Consider the following 13,498-nt stretch of genomic DNA (forward strand, 5'->3'; position numbering starts at 1 on the left):
CCTCGGCCTGGAAGTCACCGGCATCAACTGCATCTCTAACGCAGAGACTGAGGGTCTGGTCAAAGACTTTGCCGAGGTTTTTGACGGCACCTTGGGCCAATATACAGGTACGCCCATCTCCTTTAGCCTTGATCCACAAGTCGCCCCCATCAAGCTAAAGCCACGCCGGGTTCCCTTTGCTCTCAAGGCTAAGGTGGACGAACAACTGGACAAACTGATCGCCCAAGGAGTTTTGGAGCCGGTTGACCACGCAAAGTGGGAAACCCCCATCGTCACGCCTGTCAAGCCAGATGGGTCGGTGAGAATCTGCGCCGACTACAAGTGCACGATCAACAAGGCACTTCAGCAGCACGCTTATCCGGTTCCTGTTGTCCAACACCTGCTGCATTCCCTGGGTGAGGGTAAGGTCTTCGCTAAGCTGGACCTTGCCCAAGCCTATCAACAACTGCCAGTCGATGATGCCACTGCTGAAGCCCAGACGATCGTCACCCACCGGGGGGCATTCCGTTGCCGCCGGTTGCAGTTCGGGGTGAGTGTGGCTCCTGGCATCTTCCAAAGCCTTATGGAGCGTCTCCTGCAAGGGCTTCCGGGCGTGGTACCATATTTTGATGACGTCTTGGTGTCTGCAGACTCACACCAGCAGCTGTTCGAGCGCCTCCGTGCCGTGCTGACCAGGTTCCAGGAGGCCGGGCTCAAGGTAAAGAGGGAGAAGTGCCAGATCGCCGTTCCACAGGTAGAGTTCCTGGGCTATCTTATCGATGCCTCCGGTCTTCATCCAACCACATCCAAGATCCGCGCTATCCAGCAGGCCCCCACCCCAAAGAACAAAACGGAGTTGCAGGCATTCCTGGGGCTGCTGAACTTTTATAACATGTTCCTGCCCCACAAAGCCACAGTGGCTGAGCCTCTTCACCGACTCCTTAGCACTAAGACGCCTTGGGCCTGGGGTCATCGGGAGACGGCGGCCTTCAACGCGGTCAAGGCTCTCCTTTCTTCAGACAGTGTGCTGGTACAGTACAGTGAATCCAGGCCGCTGGTCCTTGCCTGCGACGCCTCACCTTTTGGCATCGGTGCTGTCCTTAGTCACCGTTTTCCAGATGGAAGAGAAGCACCGCTCGCCTACTTTTCCAGGACACTATCTCCGACGGAACGGAATTACAGCCAGCTCGACAAGGAGGCATTGGCACTTGTGGCTGGAGTGAAGAGGTTCCATGAATACCTCTATGGCAGGACTTTTGACCTCATCACTGACCACAAGCCACTCCTGGGCCTCCTCGCCGGTGATCGTCCAACTCCACCGGTCCTCTCACCACGCATGCTGCGATGGACTGTTTTCCTGGCTGCCTACCACTACCGGCTCATCCATCGCCCGGGGAAATCGATGGGCCATGCCGACGCCCTCAGCCGTTGCCCTCTTCCAGCATTTGTGGAAGACCCGGCTCCAGCTTCATCGCTCCTTCTGATTGAGGATCTTCCGGCAGCGCCTGTATCGGCTGCCACTGTGGCCTCCGCATCTGCCCAGGATCGCACCATCAGCCGGGTGCTCAACTGGGTGTGGAGGGGGTGGCCACAAGGGCCTTTTGCATCGGAGTTCCAGCCCTTCGCAACCAGACAACATGAACTCTCAGCTCATCGTGGCTGCCTGCTGTGGGGAGACCGCGTCGTGATTCCCCAGGGACTCCGTCAGCGCGTCCTGGAGGCTCTGCACGTTGGCCACCCGGGAATTGTCAAAATGAAGGCGTTGGCTCGGTGTTACGTCTGGTGGCCTAATATGGACGATGCCATCACTGCCTGGGTGTCCGCCTGTCAAGCGTGCCAGGAGTCGAGGCCTGCACCACCGGCAGCTAAGGGACACACCTGGGAGACGCCAAAGACACCCTGGTCGAGGGTGCACATCGATCTGGCTGGCCCCTTTCACGGCCGGACCTTTATGGTAGTGGTGGACGCCTATTCCAAATGGCTGGAGGTCGCCCTGATGCCCTCCACCACTACCGAAGCTGTCATCCGGGTGCTGCGAGGCCTGTTTGCAACGCATGGGTGTCCTGATGTCCTTGTCTCTGACAACGGACCGCAGTTCACGTCAGGCACGTTTGAGCGGTATCTTTTGGGACTGGGCATCCGCCATGCCCTAACGGCACCCTTTCATCCATCCAGCAACGGGCAAGCGGAAAGAATGGTGCGCTCGACAAAAGAGGCACTGGCGCGCCTGGACCGGGGAGACTGGCATGAGCGGGTCGCCGAATACTTGTTCGTGCAACACATCACCCCTCATGCGGCCACAGGGAGGAGTCCTGCTGAACTGCTTATGGGCCGCCGCCTCAGGTCACCGCTCGACCGACTACACCCAGACTTTGCCGTGGCTGAACCCCCAGGCTGTGCCAACGCACCACGGTCATTTGTCCCAGGAAACCAGGTCTTTGCCCGGAACTATGTGGGGGACATCCCTTGGGTGCCAGCCACAGTAGTGGGAGTCACTGGACCTCGCTCGTACCAGGTGGCACTCGAAGACGGACGCTTGTGGCGACGGCACATAGACCAGCTTAGGCGCAGGGTTGGGGACTTGGACACTACCGAGGTGCCCCCAACTGCGCTTGCGGCTCCAGAAGAGACACGTACAGATGGCGAGGCCCCACCTACACCTCCCTCGCAAACTGCCAGCGTGGAGCCGAACCAAGCCGTTGCAGAACAGACTCAGACCACTCCACTTGCGGAGGCTCCAACCACAGCAGCGGATCCAGGGGAGTTGGTTCCAACGCCACCTAGGGTCGCACCACAGCCTCAGCGAGAACTGTGTGGCCCTCTGGACTTGGCTACCAGTCCCCGGCGGTCTGGCAGAGTTTCCAAGCGCCCAACTTATTTAAAGGACTATGTTGTTGGACAGGTATCACTGTTGGTCTAAGTATGGGAAATGTAACCGATATGCTTTTGTGCTTAATGGAACCATTACGATTGTAACTAACGCCTTATCTCGGTGGGGAGGGGTGTTATGTAGTGTAGTTTCACCCTGGGCCAACAGGGGGATACTGTATATAGTTTTCACTCAGGTCTGTAGATAGTTTTCACTCAGGTCCGCGGCAGTTATTTTAGGCGGGAACTCTGGGCTGTTGTGGTTACAATGTTGACAGCCGGCTGCCTATAAATACAGGCCGGCTGAGCTGTTGCAGTCAGTTCTATTCCAGCTTACCATAATAAAGAGCTACTTGAAGAAATCGCTGTGCCGGCTGCTATGTCAACCCACGACTTAACACACACCATACATTAAATGCACAGTCGACACACATTTAAAGCATGTGGATCTGCTGCCCTTATTCTTTGGAGCTGGGGGAAATTTTAGAATGTACAAGTATGTGTATTGTTCATTTACAGAATTAATTATCCCACCCCACCCCCTCTTTAGCTTAAAGGGCTCTCAGAGCAGCATACAAAATTGAGTTCTACGACAATCACTATCCTCGAGTTCACGATCTAAAAAGACATGGCACATGAGGAAAAAGGAATGGGGAGGGAGGAGGGAAAAGCAAGCCCAAGCAGAAATTTTTAAAGTTACAGCTGATGTGTCAGGGGCTGTTCTGGCCATTTTGCCCTTGCTAAAGAGCAGTATTCACCATAAAGTCCTTCTGCAAATTACAACAATGTAGAAATGCAATATTAAAATCAGTTAGAAGCATCCTCAGCGTATGGGAGAAGCTATACAGTGGTACCTCGGGTTACATACGCTTCAGGTTACATACGCTTCAGGTTACAGACTCCGCTAACCCAGAAATAGTACCTCGGGTTAAGAACTTTGCTTCAGGATGAGAACAGAAAACGTGCTCCGGCGGCACGGTGGCAGCGGGAGGCCCCATTAGCTAAAGTGGTGCTTCAGGTTAAGAACAGTTTCAGGTTAAGTGCGGACCTCCGGAACGAATTAAGTTCTTAACCCGAGGTACCACTGTACAATGATGAAGCTAAAAGGCAAAGCAGGAAGGTTTTGATTTGCTCTGAGTTCACAACCAGTCTAGCAAAATCAAGCTGCCTTCTGACCTTTTGACCACTAGGTGGCAATAAAACCACAATACAGTCAAAATATTATTTCTTTTGTGGATCAAGGATTTCTATATAGAAAGGTACCTTTTATACTTTGGAACACAGATTCCTAAGAATTGAGGGTTGCACAGAGCTGCATAAGCTTAGTTCTACTGGCAAAGTTTATTTTCTTTTTCTTTTTGAAGAGTGAAGTACAAATATGTATGTAAGTGTTTGGCTCGTGAGTCTCAACTCACTACTGAAATACTGGAGGCAAGGGGTGACTGGCTGCAGCAGAGGAGCTCATGTTTTCTGTTCCAATCGACAGAGGAAGAGAAGGTGTTGCCACAGTTCAGAGCCTGGACTCCAGAAAGCCAGCCCATACTTTTAGCTGTTCAGTTATGTTTAGATGTATTTCACTGTGGATAGCCAACAACTGGTTTATGCAGGGAGTCTGTGTGCCCTCCACATTCGCTGGGCTATTGGCCATAGGCATGTTGGCTGGGGGCTGATGGGAGTTGGAGTCCAACTACATCTGGAGGAGCAGAGGTTTCTTGCTGGTTGTACATGCTGACAGCGGGGACTGTTTTCTCTCTTTCCGCCATCCCGTCGTCTGCATTCTGCCCCTGCTATTTTCCTCAAAGCATTCCCATTATAGATGTTGGGGACGCAGGTGGCGCTGTGGGTTAAACCACAGAGCCTAGGACTTGCCGATCAGAAGGTCAGCGGTTCGAATCCCCATGACAGGGTGAGCTCCCGTTGCTCAGTCCCAGCTCCTGCCAACCTAGCAGTTCAAAAGCACGTCGAAGTGCAAGGAGATAAATAGGTACCACTCTGGCGGGAAGGTAAACGGTGTTTCCGTGCGCTACTCTGGTTCGCCAGAAGCGGCTTAGTCATGCTGGCCACATGACCCGGAAGCTGTACGCTGGCTCCCTCAGCCAATAAAGAGAGATTAGCGCCGCAACCCCAGAGTCGGTCACAACCGGACCTAATGGCTAGGGGTTCCTTTACCTTTATTGATGTTAGCTGTTTTTATATAGGCAATGGTTGACGATCAATTAAATAGATAAGAATTTGCTACCCTTTCATGACAACCCCAGATCAGCAGCCTGACACTTGCTGCCTAATGGCAGGCCTTTTTAAAACTACTCTAAACTAAGCACATTTAAAGTGCATGACTCTCCCCACAGGTCTGTTAAGTCCACAGAGTGAAGTTCTGCCTATTCCTCTGTGTCATTTGCCGCTATTTCCTGGTTCTTTGTTTACGGAAGTCTGTGGATTCTTCTGTGTCAAAAGCTAGCTCATATCTATAAAAGTTCAGTTTGCGTTGGTAGCCAAATATATAATGTTATGTCATGTTTTCAGTCAAACATTTTCCTGTCTTTGGTGGATGTGTGCATGTGTCATTCTTTGAATATAACTTTGAAAAAATCTTCAGGCTTAGACATTGTTTTATAATAAACAGCACTGCTTGCGAATGGGGGAGGAAATTAATTATCAGAGTACAGTATTTTGCGTTTTTGTGGCTCTTTTTGTTTTGTTTTTGTGACTGTGTGGAACTCAGTTTAGCTACTGATTGATTGATTGATTGTGTGACTGCAGTACACTGTTTATTGCTTTCATTTTTATGGATCAATGGTCTCATTAGATAGTAAAATTCATGTTAAGTTGCTGTTTTAGGGGTTGTTTTTAAAAGTCTGGAATGGATTAATCTATTTTGCATTACTTTCTATGGGAAAGCGCACCTTGGTTTTGGACCGCTTTGGTTTTGGAACCGACTTCCGGAACAGATTAAGTTTGAGAACCAAGGTACCGCTGTATTTAGTCGAATACTGCCCCCTAGTATTTTATTTTATCAGAGGGTTTTATAAATAATAGTTTCGGAAAGTTGACCAACTATGCATTGTCACTCCAAAGGTATTACAAAACTAATGAAAAGTCTGACATAAATTGTGTTGTATCAAATGTTTCTGTTTTCTGCCCCCATACTTTGATGCATACTCATGATCATGATTTTTCCAAAAGAAAATAAACATGGTGTAGTGATGAGCATTCTAAAATAAAATCGTGTTTATTACTCTGGTGAATTTTTACACTTTATTTCCTTGTGTGAACAGTTCTTGTAATTCCAGGTCCCATATATTTTTTGACTGCAGAAACAGTGGGAACTATTGAGTCTTTCCGTATCTATGCAGTAAATGTCCTAGGAGCCATCAGTAGTTCTAAAAGTAATTTATAGTGATTTTCTTATAGTCCCACTCAGAATAGCCTCTGGGTGGTATATCATTAAGTTGTAGATTCATTGAAATCCATGGACTTAAATCCATTTATTTCAGTACAGAAGATCTACTTTAAGTGGCACTGGCTGTCATCCTCTTCTTCAAATGCAATATGTAAGTAGTTGTTGTAGTAATTACATTTAATATATCATGCCAGAAAAATGACATTTTAGGGTAATCCAACCTTATGTCTACTCCCATATAAGCATGTCAGTAGTTAAGATCAGCAACTGAGGTGCTCCTGCCCTTACAGGATATCAGATGGGCAGGATCAAATGCTGAGGCCTTTTCAGTGGTGGCACCAATACTATGGAATCCCCTCCTCTTGCCACTGAGAATTTTTAACATCCATTTAAGCGTTTTGACATTCATTGAAAAGACATCTTGCTTCAGCAAGCCTTTGGCTCTTGAGTATTTCTCACTTATTGTTCCTGGCTTTTAAAATTGTTGGTTCCAATTTGATTTCAAGCTGCTGCTGACTTAAACTGTTCATTTTTTTTTATGATGATTGTTACTTCTCTTTTAACTTTTTTCTGTTTTTAATTCTGTTAAGTGGCATAATTAAAAAACACACAACACACAAATCAGATAAAATTGAAGTGTAAATACGTACTTTTAAAACTACATTTTCCCCACCGGGAGCCTTAGCCTTGATGAGTAATTCTTTTCTGTTGCCAAGGGGCAGTGCTCCATCTGGCAATTAGTTTAAAACATGCGTCTCTTGTACTTACACAAGTTGAAAACAGCAGCCATTCTCTCAAAACAAAATTCTAACACTTATCATCTAATTTAACACTTCATTTCTTCTCCCACTGAGAAAAGTCATCCATCTCTTTTTGCCTTAATTCCCATTAAGATCATGTATATTCTAGATATATTTCCCTTCATTTGATACTTTTCCAAAAGGTGGCGGGGATTCAAATGTCGCTGAGGAGCTTAAACCATTGTTTCAGAATTTAGATAAGAGAAGATGCCAAAGATCATTTATAGCCGTGGGGATGAATAGTGGTAGTCCCCCATCCAGCAATGTCATCTTGAAATCTGTCTTTGCATCTAATCAATTTTACCTCATAAAGCACATTCCCACCCCCAAAGAATCATGGGAACTGTCGTTTCCCCCCTCACACAGCTCCAGTTCCCAGCATGTTAACCAACTGCAGTTCCCACAATTTTGGGTGGGAAAATGTACTTCATAAAGTACCGTATTTTTCACCCCATAGGATGCACCGCCCCATAGGACGCACCTAATTTTTTTGGGGGGGGGATAAAGAAATTCCCCCCCTCCCCAGGCACAGGGCAGGCGCGGGGGAAGCCCGAGCTTCCCCCGACCCCAGCCCCCAGAACAGCCTGCTATCTGCAAGCCTAGGGAGCCGCGCCGGTCTCCTCAGGCTTGCAGAGAGGTGCGCGAAGCCCGGGGGCGCTCTTCAGTGCGCACCAGGCTTTGGAATGCAGGCAGCTCCGCGTTACCCTCCGGAGCACCGCGTGGCTTCGTGCCGGGATCCGGGGGGTGGCGTGGAGCTGCAGGAAGCCCTGGAGCGCAGGCAGCTCCGCGCCACCCTCCGGAGCCCCACGCGGCTTCGCGCCGGGATCCGGAGGGTGGCGCGGAGCTGCAGGAAGCCTTGGAGCACAGGCAGCTCCGCGCCACCCTCCGGAGCCCCGCGCGGCTTCGCGCCGGGATCCGGAGGGTGGAGCGGAGCTGCAAGAAGCCCTGGAGTGCAGGCAGCTCCGCGCCACCCTCCGGAGCCCCACGCGGCTTCGCGCCGGGATCTGGAAGGTGGCGCAGAGCTGCATTTGCACCATAGGACGCACACACATTTCCCCCTCATTTTTGGAGGGTAAAAAGTGCGTCCTATAGGGCGAAAAATACGGTATGTCAGAGAGAACGAGGCCTAATTATAACACCACTGAATGGACATTGATGATGCATGTGACAGACCTGCCAGGGCTGGCTCTGCCACGTGGCAAAGTGACGCAACTGCCTCAGGCGGTAGATGCTGAGGGACAATGAGTAGACAGAGCTTGCAGGGCGGGAACGCGCAGCCTAAGCTAGGTGGCTGCCCTCAGGTGCCAGAAGCTGTCCCATTGACAGTGCCGCCTTCAGATTTATTTATTTAGTTTTATTTAGATTCATGCAGGTTACAACAGAAAGGCAAGTTAAATACAAAATAGGTTAGTGCTAAATAGGTTAGTGAGTTTCCACACAAAGAGTTTAGAACCTTTTAAAAACAACCACCCTATTGAATCTAAGATACATAATACAGCAGATGGTAAACTCCAACAAAAGATTCAGTTAGACAGCTTTTGTAACTGGGAGGTGGGGGGAGGCGCCATCTTGTTCTTTACCTCAGGCAGCAAAATACCTTGGGCTGGTTTCTCCTTCCTTCTCTCCACATGTGTGTTAATTAGCTGGCCAATGCCAAGGTAATGTCTTAAAGACTTGATGGTGCCCCAAAACTCTTTTGTTGCGTTTGCTGAGAGAGATTTGTCACATGGCTACCCCTCTCTTCATTGCTACAAAGCCAGGAAACTTTGTGTTACCACCTGCCCTGCTTTGTGAAGGGTGCCAGTTAAGAAGGGTCACTGTCAGTGTTCGTCCTTTCTGCATTTCTTTTCCTCAGACCTTGTAGGATTTCTGTTTATAATCTCCACCCCTGCAGGGCCTGTCATATGCGTATTATACCAGCAGCTCTGCCAATGTTGTGCATCTGATGGACACCAGTTCAACAAAGCTCATACTGCCATCAATTTGTTAGCTTTTTAGGTGTCACAAGACTCTGGCAAGGCCCAGACACACACCATGGCTGTGTACACACTCGGCATCCAACACACTCCCACTTAGGGATGGCAGGATCTGCCCATTTCCCTTCTCTCTGTTTCTCATTTTGCAAGAAATTCCCCCGCATATATTGCACTTCTGTACGTTATCTTCACTGATATATGCATTTGAGATTACATTTCCTCCTAATATATGCATTTGTGTAAACATTGGATGTTTACACAAAACTGGTTACACAGTTTGGATGAGTGTGAATTTAAAAGGACGGATATGTTTCGGTTCTCATATTGTTTTAGAAAATTCATAAATTTGACCTTAAGTGGCTCAAGGAGGATGTGATACAGCATCAGTGAGGGGCGCAGCTCACAGTATCTCCCATTTTTACACTCTTGCGCTCAAACACTTTTCTTTACCTCAGCCTGCCCCTCACACCATTTCCCCTCAGGTGCAGTCCCCCTTGTTTTTAGCCCATTCCTCCCCTTGGCTTTTTACCTCAGCATTTCCCGCTTCACTTGTTTTTCCCTCCACAACTCTTGGGTCACTCATTCCTTTTTTTCTCTCTAACTGCAGCCTTCGCCCCTATTTATACACAGTTATATTTATTAAGTTGTGGGTGAACATATCAGACGACACAGCGATTCTTCAAACAGCTCTTTTTTATTCACAGGCCAGAACAGAACTGAACTGAAGGGTTCAGCCAGCCTGCTTATATAGAGCTCCAGTACAACGCAACTGTAACAACTTTCTGTAACTATCCAATCCCTTATTTGCATGTGTGCACCTGAGTGAAAACTATCTATAGTATCCCCCTGCTGGCCCAGGGTGAGAACTTCAGTACATAACAATATTTATAGGTCATGCTCTCTTTCCCCTTCACTTTTTACCTCAGCCTCCCCCCCCAAGCCAGGTCACCCCTCCCCCTGTCAATCTCTCTTCTCTTGCATGGCAGTCTGTGCTGATGACATATGGTGGCTCTGCCTATGGGGGCCCTGTGTGCTGCCATGTGGCCCTGAAGCCCCTGATTGCTGCCTGCTGCGGAGCTTGCAAAATCCGGACCTAGCTGGGATGGGATTGTGGGGGGTACTGTGTGGAGGTGGGTGTTGTAAACAAAAATCTGCCCTTTTCCCTTATGGGGTATCTAAGAGCCCATATAGTGTCCTTACGTAGGCTCCCTATTGGTAGGAGAAAATAACAGAGGCCAACCAGAGAACATTGAGAAGCAAAGCAGCCGGTAAACCTGATCTTTATTGATCTGTGGCAACAGGGTTCTCACTCACCACACGCAGGAGGGAGGAGGAACCCAGAACAAAAGTGTGCCTGCCCTTATATAGACATTTTAAATTCTCTCCCTAGAGTCCAAGACTCAGATACATCATACCTACATCACAGAAAGGGTGGTCTACAGCAGAAATCTGAGTGCTTTGTTTACCTCCTGTCTGCCGGGTTACCTGTTTAATGGTCACTTGATTGGACTGCCTGGGGAGCCTGGCCAGTCTTTTGTAATGATAAATACTTAGTTCCTGAGCCAGGTCAAAGGCTCACACCCTATTCTATCTTAAATATGCCCTTAAGACAGGATTTGTGAAGGAAAAGACAATGGGGAGGCTTTTCTATTTTCCTTTGACCTTGCAGAGAAAACATTTGGTCAGTTGAGGAATCAAAAATGGTTCCAGGTCGGTCTTTCTGTGCTGATCTATCTATGTCCTTGGTTGGTACACTTATGAACATTTAACATATATCTAAGACCTCAAAATTCCTATCACAGTGGGTATGGACATCGTTGTTGAGGGCCACCAAATAAAGCGTTGAGGGCCACTTGTGGCCTGCGGGCTGCATGTTGGACCACCCTGAACTAGCAGTAGCTGATTCACTCAGGGGTGGTGCGCCCCGTTGCGCCGCTTGAGGTGATGCAGGAACATGCCTCCTCCTCATTGCCACCCCACTGCTGGTGCCTGCGTTGCACAGCAGCACCCACAAAGTCCTGGCAGCAGTGGCAGCTTCTGGAGAATTCTTACCAGAAGCGAGGTGGGTGCCTCACCCTGCCTCATGAGGAGGCCCGGGCCTGGATTCATTACTATGGAGAACATTTCTTATGGAGGATGCTGAAATTCCTAAAAGATCAACTCAAGCAGGTCCTTCTCTCTGTGTGCAAAACTGGGAATACTACAAAACATATATTTAATATGTGCAGCAATTCATTACTTATTTTCCTCTCAAGTGACACTGCGCGTTAATAAAAAGCAGCTTTTTTTTTTTTGCTTTTTTTTACAATGTGGTGGAACTAGCAAAAGATGGACAACATTATGACTTAGCTCAAGGGTCACCAGTCGGTCATCTGTCCTCTAGATCAGTGTTCCCCAACCTTGGGCCTCCAGCTGTTTTTGGACTACAACTCCCATCATCCCTTGCTAGCAAGACCAGTGGTCTAGGATGATGGGAATTGTAGTCCAAAAACAGCTGGAGGCCCAAGGTTGGGGAACACTGCTCTAGATCAGGGATGGAGAGCCTGTGGAGGGCCATAGCCCCACTATATGGCATCTCCAAGTGCACCTTTTCATTTCTTTTCATATACAGTGGTACCTCGGGTTACATACGCTTCAGGTTACAGACTCCGCTAATCCAGAAATAGTGCTTCGGGTTAAGAACTTTGCTTCAGGATGAGAACAGAAATCGTGCTCCAGCAGCGCGGCAGCAGCAGGAGGCCCCATTAGCTAAAGTGGTGCTTCAGGTTAAGAACAGTTTCAGGTTAAGAACGGACCTCCAGAACGAATTAAGTACTTAACCCGAGGAACCACTGTAAATGAGTGACTGCCATTCTCCACTGCGGGGAGAAGTAAAGCACTCAGAACCGTGTTAAGGCCCAAACCTGCTCTCAGTCACTCACACTAGGTAGTGTGACAGAGGCCTTGGTGGGATGAGTGTCCACTGTGTCCCTATAGAAGTGTTTCCCAAACTTGGGTCTCCAGCTGTTTTTGGAATACAACTCCCATCATCCCAAGCTAGCAGGACCAGTGGTCAGAGATGATGGGAATTGTAGTTCAAAAACAGCTGGAGAACCAAAGTTTGGGAAGCACTGCTCTATAGGCACAGAGTGGACAGGCTTTTGAAATATGCAGGAGAGCCTTGCTACACACACACACACACACACACACACACACACCCTCCTTCCATCCATCAAATTGATGGGCACTTTGCTAGCAACATAATGATTAACCCTGTTGACTTTGCAGCCCTGTGATCTGAGAAGAGGAGGAGGAGATCCTTTGGTGGCAGGCAGTGCGGGGAGGAAGTAGGTGTGGCAGTCAGAAACTGCTGAGCGGCAAGCAGGACGGCGCAGAAGAGACAAACCATGGACAGCTCCTGCTGAGTTGGATCAACCTCCTTGCTCTTTTTGTTCTAACCCTGGGCTACGTTGGAGAAAAGGCTTGGGTGTGCGACTGCAGAGCTGTGGGACGTCTCCCTGTTCAGGGGGTGAGTAGGAACCTGCCTTGACATTTTCTTCACAGTGCATGGATCCCTCCCGGCCAACTTCATTCTTGCTTGCAAAGTAGGAGACTCCGCGGCTTTCCCAGGGCTTTGCACACCAGGGCCTGATACCTCTCTCTCCCCCCCCCCCCGCCCCCGGCTGGTTAAATAGGAAATCTACATCCTTGAAGCATTGTTTGTTTTCTGGGCAGGCATCCTCTCTGTGTTATTACAAAAAGCAGCCCTCTCCCCTTCAGGGAGGCAGCTTCTGTCTGTAGGAAATCCCCCTGTAAAGTCTGTCTTGTTCCTGATTTGGAGAGGAAATGTGCCGAAAAACTTATTCTAATCCCCACCCTTTACCCAATCTCCAGTGCTTCTTGGGAGGCATTGCCAAGACAAAGACATTTTCTTCTTTGTTTGCACACACGGAAGTTTCAAAGAAAAACAAAACAAGAGTTGGCAGAGGAAGAAAGGAGGTGGAGAACGCAGAAAGGTATATGTTGGGGGTGGGGGGACACACAGGGCAGCTCTTAGAACTGGACTGGGTTTCATTTACCCCAAAGAGGGGGTTTGAGGTTCAAGCTTGCCCGAAACTCTGCTCTTTAATTTGTATTGCATAGGTACAGACCGCAGTTGCATGGGGGGGCATGGTAAAAGCACTCTGCATGTTCCCAGAGACACATTTTATGTGGGACGCGGGTGGCGCTGTGGGTTAAACCACAGAGCCTAGGACTTGCTGATCAGAAGTCTGGCGGTTCGAATCCCCACGACGGGGTGAGCTCCCGTTGCTCGGTCCCTGCTCCTGCCAACCTACAAGTTCAAAAGCACGTCAAAGTGCAAGTAGATAAATAGGTACCACTCTGGCGGAAAGGTAAACGGCGCTGCTCTGTTTTGCCAGAAGCGGCTTAGTCATGCTAGCCACATGACCCGGAAGCTGTACGCCGGCTCCCTCGGCCTGTAAAGCGAGATGAGC

General features: G+C 49.0%; 1 protein-coding gene and 1 long non-coding RNA gene across 2 annotated transcripts in view; one reads left to right on the forward strand and one right to left on the reverse strand.

Annotated features, from left to right (window-relative positions):
• Positions 1-13,498, reverse strand: part of LOC310700740 — a 135,583-nt gene that overhangs the window by 74,202 nt on the left and 47,883 nt on the right. The window lies entirely within an intron of this gene.
• The window catches only part of LOC310700400 (unconventional myosin-Ia-like), a 60,095-nt gene continuing 58,921 nt past the window's right edge, over positions 12,325-13,498 (forward strand). Inside the window, exon 1 of the mRNA XM_083489917.1 lies at positions 12,325-12,531. The gene's annotated coding sequence lies outside the window, so the exon portion shown is untranslated. The remainder of the gene's footprint in view (positions 12,532-13,498) is intronic.

Source organism: Podarcis liolepis (assembly GCF_965112155.1).
Source record: "Podarcis liolepis genome assembly, chromosome: 2".
Taxonomy (NCBI): Eukaryota; Metazoa; Chordata; class Lepidosauria; order Squamata; family Lacertidae; genus Podarcis; species Podarcis liolepis.